We start from the raw sequence: 6268 nt of genomic DNA, 5'->3' as shown, positions 1-6268 counted from the left end.
CAAGTAAAAAAGGCAAATCACTACTGAATACCATTTCAATAATTAGCAAATTAGGTAATTCAGTAATCAGTTATTCTTTGGCCTCCCCATATCTTTATTTTAATTGGAACAATCTCCAATATAACCATTTCTATTACTTCATTTTATCCTTCAGTATGCTGTCAATTAATACATTACATAATATAATAAGGTTCGTATTTCCTTCTACATCATGATGAACTACCAAAACCAATGGTCAACTCTAGGAACACAATCCAACGTTACAAAGGGTCAGGTTAGTGACCCTGGATCATGTTTCTGTGTGACTGAAAGCATGCAAACCAATGACAAAGTGGAAAACATTCAGGAAAAACATTGCATTTCAGTCAACAGCAGAATACAATTTTGGAAAATCTCAGAGAAAGACAATCACCAAACAACAAGAACCCTGAGGAACCAGCAAACTGATGAAGACCACAGCAGTTAGAGCTCCACCACCCTGCACACTGCTGTCTTGCCAAAGGTTCAGTTCTGGCAGTTACATGGCTGGTAAATATTCAACTTGAAAGCGTATGCCTAGGAAAGGCTCCAAGAAATCTGCCTGGGAAGAACATTACCAAATTCAATAGCAAGCAGCACCTCCAGCTGCTATGATTCATAATGGAAGTTGATTTCATTTCTAGTGAAAATTCTCCTTCTCCAGGCTCAGTATGTGCACTTCACACTTCTAGATACAGTATTTGACTATGAGGTGATCAAAATTGTCACTATTTTTGAGTCTCCTTAAAGTCAGTAGCTTTTAGCGACACAGAACTCAAAAGCAAAACTTTCATCCCGTATAAAAATCCATCGTCTTTGTTCCACAATAGAACTACTAGGCAAAAAACTCTCAGTGCATACTTGAAAGAAATTCCCGCTATTTTACAGGGCAGTTTTTTGGGAAGGGTCCAGGGTTACCCCTCCATAACCTACCCAGCACAGCGCCCAAAAGAATTAAAGTTGACCTCAGAGGGAAATGTGACCACAGCTCCCAATATTTATATCCCAGTCACAGATCCACAATGCATGCAAGTAGTACTTGGTTTTTGTTTTCCTCAATAGAAAAGTAACCTTTCACCAAGAAGGGTATCAACTTTTTCTGATGTGAAAACAGATTTAGTTTTCAGGCCTTATCGAGCTACTTGTATCAAGGTATTTTGATTTTTTTTTTTTTTTCCATCTGATAACAGAATAAAAAGACAATGTTTTCTTCTTCTCATGATTCTCAGCTTCAAGATGCATAACTTCCTTTGATGATAATGTCAGTGCTGCCTGGAGCAATATCACGATCTAAATATTTGATTCTGAAAGCTTTATTAACTGTCTGCAACTTCACAATTTAGAGTTGCTTTCCTCTTCAAAGAGGCACGCTAGGTACATAAACTTTTGCAAGGCTATGTAAATGAACTTTTTGTGTTGGAAACAGGTAACAGGTACAAAACCCTTTATGCTTTTCGCATTTCAACAAAACCAACAGAGATGTAAAAAGAAAAAAGCAAATAGCTTTGGACCCTCAACACAGCATCTAACTCCAGCAGCTGTTTCCAGCAAAAACTTTGATCCCCTTTCTACTAAACACAAGCACAGAAGATTAAAGACCAATGGACAAATCAGTAAATCTGCACACTAATTGTGGAAGCCATGCTTGAGTAGAGAACCCTACCACCACCTGGGATCCACCTCATCACTGTTCAGAACTTCTAAGGATAAGAAAACGACTGATAGGCTAAACATATTGAAGTTTCAATTGAAGTTAGCCTGCTATAAGATCAGTAGCAGCCAAAAGGACTAGGAAGTCTATTTTTGCTTTGTTTCCAAGTAAAAGCTGAGAAACTATAAGTGGTCTCCAACTGAGAGACAGTAAACTGTGAAATAGTATTTTTTCTTGGACTAAGGTAAATCTGTAATGAAATTTGCTAAGAATGCAGAGAATTTCACTTGTTAAAAAAAATCCCACACTGCAGACTGAGATATCAAGTCCTCTGATACTAGCTAGCTTGTATTTGTGATCTCCGAAGTTACATAGTAGGAATTCAACACCCTTACAATGAAAGTACCATTTCCATAGCCTTCCAGACTTGCAATTTTCTCTTACTAAAAACTGGTATAAAATTATTCATTAAAAGCTTTAAACATTAGAGTTTCTTGCTGAATTTGGACTGCAGAATAACTGGAGAGGTCCATGTCTGATGTCTGTCAAGGCTAACCTGAGAGGAAGATCCCCCTGCTACAATGAGATAAGCAAATACAGAGAAGAGAAAGCTGCCTTTGTGCCATATAAATACCTTTTCTATCTCGCTTCTATGTAATGAGCCAAATTTTAAGTATGCTCCATGAGAAAGAGCTGAAAGAAGTGGGAAAGAAAAAAAAAAGGTGGAAATAAATGGAAACAGAGGCATTTGCCAAAAGGTATTTCTCAGAAAGTTTTCAGTTGCTAACAGCAAGATAAGACCACCAAAATGAGGCACAGAAACTGGGTTTGACAACCAAACAAGAAAAGTAGGTCAAAATACACAACTTTGCTGAAAGAATAAGAGTCAGAATAGGACAGCCGGAGAAACAAGCAGACAACATCGGCACTGACTGGGAAAGAATGAAAAAGAACTACAAAAATCAAATGTAAGACGACAGATGAGGAGTAGAGTTTAGTGTAGTTGGGAGTCTATTAAGAAGTACAGGAAACAGAAGTGATGGGAAACTGAAAGTTTTAAAAGAGCAAGGAGACTGGATCCTATGCAAAGAGAGTAAGAACACGGGAACAGGGATAGTGAACACATCCTACACTAAATTAAGCCACAACTACAGAGTATATAAACTGGGACTCACACTGAGAAGTAGTAAAGACACAACTAGGCAATGAAGAAATGAGAAAGGAAAAGTATTCCCAATAGAGCAAATTTCCTCCTGCAGCTTGTCAAAGGCATCAGGAGGATGCTTCTACTGTCTACAGGCATTTGCAAAGTCAACTGGCAAAAACCCACACATCTGGAGCAAACTACTTAATTTGATCAGTACAGAGTACCAATCTCCAGGATTTCACGCTTTAAAAGTAAACAGTAAACATAAAGGCACTGTGCCATGCAATTTGATTGTGTGCCTCCTTAATCATAATGTAGGGGTCTGGGGTTTATTTTATCATCAGGAAGCAACAAAAAAACACAATGGAATACAAGCACAGCTACAAATGGAGAACCAGAAATACAACCAGAAGTATTACAACCAGAAATAATGCTTACAACCAGAAATAATGCTGCTTAGTTTTACTTTCACCCCTGGCGACACAAAGATGTCATTTGTAACAAGATGACTATACATTATTTTTCCCCATTGGACTCTCACCTCATTCAGGGACCAAAACAAACATGCCCTGGAAATGAATCATCATACAAATACAGGAGGCTGTCCTATAAAGATAGCCATTTCATTTTTCACACAAATTAAAAGGTAATTAAGGAATACAGCAGAGGTCTGCAGGAAAGGAAAGAAGGTTCTTAAGTTTAAAATATTTGAACTGCATTTTGCAAATGAAGTGACAACTATGCCTTACTGTATAAAGTAAGGCAAAAGATCTTCTAAAGTCAGGCGGCAGGACCCTGATCCTACACAATTCTCTCATGTGTTACTTTACTGCGTCCCAGTAACTTTCGTCTAAAGCAGATACACCCCATCCTCAGTTCACAGCACATCAAGATTAATGTGCCTGATAACCACTGGGCAATGACCTATGCCAAAGTAAAAAGCCTCCCAAAGAGTAAACCAAACTATTAGCTGCTTAACCTAAGCAAGGTGCAAACAAAACACTAAGGCACTAAAAGACCTGAATCATACAGAAGCCTGCGACGATTTAAAAAATAAATAATCATAGGTTAGTAGCTCAGTGAAGCACGGTCAATCTTTGCTCTGAACGTATGCTCCACTGGTACTGCATACACTGGACACTGACATACATACGTGGAATTGCATTTAAAGCTTTCTCTCCATTGTGGAACATTTCAAGGCCATTAACTTTGCTGGCTGTTTTTCTAAAAAGAGTAACATGTAATCTTTGCTGAATTCCAGACATGAAGAACTCATTTTTAAGACAAGTCAAACAGTGACCCAGCCTAAGAAGTCACACGGATCAAAAAATCCAAGCAGAGTTAAAACTATTATAGTAGACTGTTTCTCACAGTGACCAAATGGCTGAAGTGACCCAATCTTTGCCAACACTGAAGTTGGTGCCCCCAAAACTAACTGCAAGGCTGTAGGAAGCTGAATATGAGATTCCTAGTGTGAATACAACCAAAGCACCGGTTCACCATCTCTACCACAAACTAATCAGGAAAGGAAATGCTGAATTCACAGAAATGCAGGGGTTGGAAGGGACCTCAAGGGATCACTGAGTCCAACCCTCCTGCTAAAGCACATACCCTACAATAGGTTGCACAGGTAGGTGTCCAGACAGGTCTTGAATATCTCCATAGAAGAAAATTTCACATCCTCTCTGGGCAACCTGATCCAGTATTCTGTCACCCTCATTGTAAAGTTCTCCCACATGTTTGTATGGAACTTCCTATGTTCAAGTTTTAGGCCATTGCTCCTTGTCCTGTCACTATGCACCACTGAGAAGGTCCTGGCCTCATCCATTTGCCTCCCACCTCCCTTGAGATATTTATAAACATTTATCAGATCACCCCTCAGTCTTCTTTTCCCCGGGCTGAGCAGACCCAGTTACTCAGCCTTTTTGAGTCCTCCAGACCTCAACACTCCCATGCAGAAAAGTAACAGCGGTTGCTGTTCCCACAACTGTCTCCCAATGCCATTGTAGATTTGACTTTAATAGACTTCTTGCAATCAAATCAAATCCTTGAGAAATTTGTTCAACAGTACTCGAACACAGCAGAATTCAACAGGTTACGTTAAGTAAGATTTGTCTGCCTTACTGATGTCTTAAAAGGCTACAGCAGCCCACAACATTAATTCCCTGTAAGTCTGCATAACCATGATACCATGGGGCTTAGCAGATGTAATGTAACGCAACACAGGACAAGCAGCCAGCAGCATTCCTGGGCATATGGACAACTGACCACACTTAAAATCAAGTTGTTCATCCTCTGAGAACCACTTTGACACTGAGAATATTTAGCAAACATTGGCCCATTTTTTCCACTTACTTCCAATTAAGACACAATAAATCTCTGCTAAGTGATATCCAAGCAAGCAAATGCGAACACTGAAATAAGTAATCCCTAGTGTAATTTAACTTTTGAAAACTGGCATTTTTGTTGAGCGTGTTAAGTTGCCAGCACACACTGTATTTATTTAGTAATGCAACAACTAAACATATGCAGCCATTACCATTAACTACACATAAAATTAATGAAGTAAAGCTTAAGAGAAAATGATTAGCGAGGTGACGGTAACTTCTGAGTTGCCATTCTCTGTTTAATAAATATAAACTAACATGGAAAATAAGAAATAGAGTTTATTATGTATTTGCAATGCAAAGATCTTAGGAGTTCTTTTTCCTTCTGCATTCCTCTCAAAGGCATATTTAAAAACACTCTACCAGCATTTGAAAACCTGGACTGAGATGCGCTTTCATAAGACCTGATTTCATAATACTATCTCATCTTCAGTTTACCAACTTCTGAACACGTTAAAGCTGACAAAAAGCAGACAGAAATAAACTAAGCTACTGAGCAGTCGTTGAGCTAAAATGATACCAAACAAGGTGTGCAAACCTCTTGAAATCCACTGACAATTCAATTTCTATAAGCTGCCTCACTGAAATAAAAAATAAACATAATAACAGAAATACATGCCGATACTTTAAGAAGAACTCTGCTAAATGTTTTGTAGATTCTTGAGCGCTTCCTAGATGCTCACATTACTTCATGTAAAAATCTTTTTCCTATTTCCAACAGGAACTGTTTTTTTTATAAGTCTATTCCAAATGTGACCTTCTCTTGCCATGAAGGCTTGCTCAAGTTTGATGTACAAGAACCATACAAAAGCAGTTAAGAAGTACAACTTCGGGATGTTCCAGCAAAATTACCTGCACAGAAGTAGAGATCTACCTCCTTCCCCAAAATGAGAACACCTACTGACCTATTAAGTGACACTGTTGTAAGCAATGAGTTAGCTGGTTGCTACTTTTTTGTTGCTTTTTGGTACATATTTTACTCCAAGGATATTTAGGGAGTACTGTGAGATAAATTCATTGGATGAAACTACATACCCAAACGTCTTCTCAATAATCAATTAAAAT

The sequence above is a fragment of the Tetrao urogallus genome (genome assembly GCF_951394365.1).
Source record: "Tetrao urogallus genome assembly, chromosome: 1".
NCBI classification, from domain to species: domain Eukaryota; kingdom Metazoa; phylum Chordata; class Aves; order Galliformes; family Phasianidae; genus Tetrao; species Tetrao urogallus.
This window is presented reverse-complemented; position numbering follows the sequence as displayed.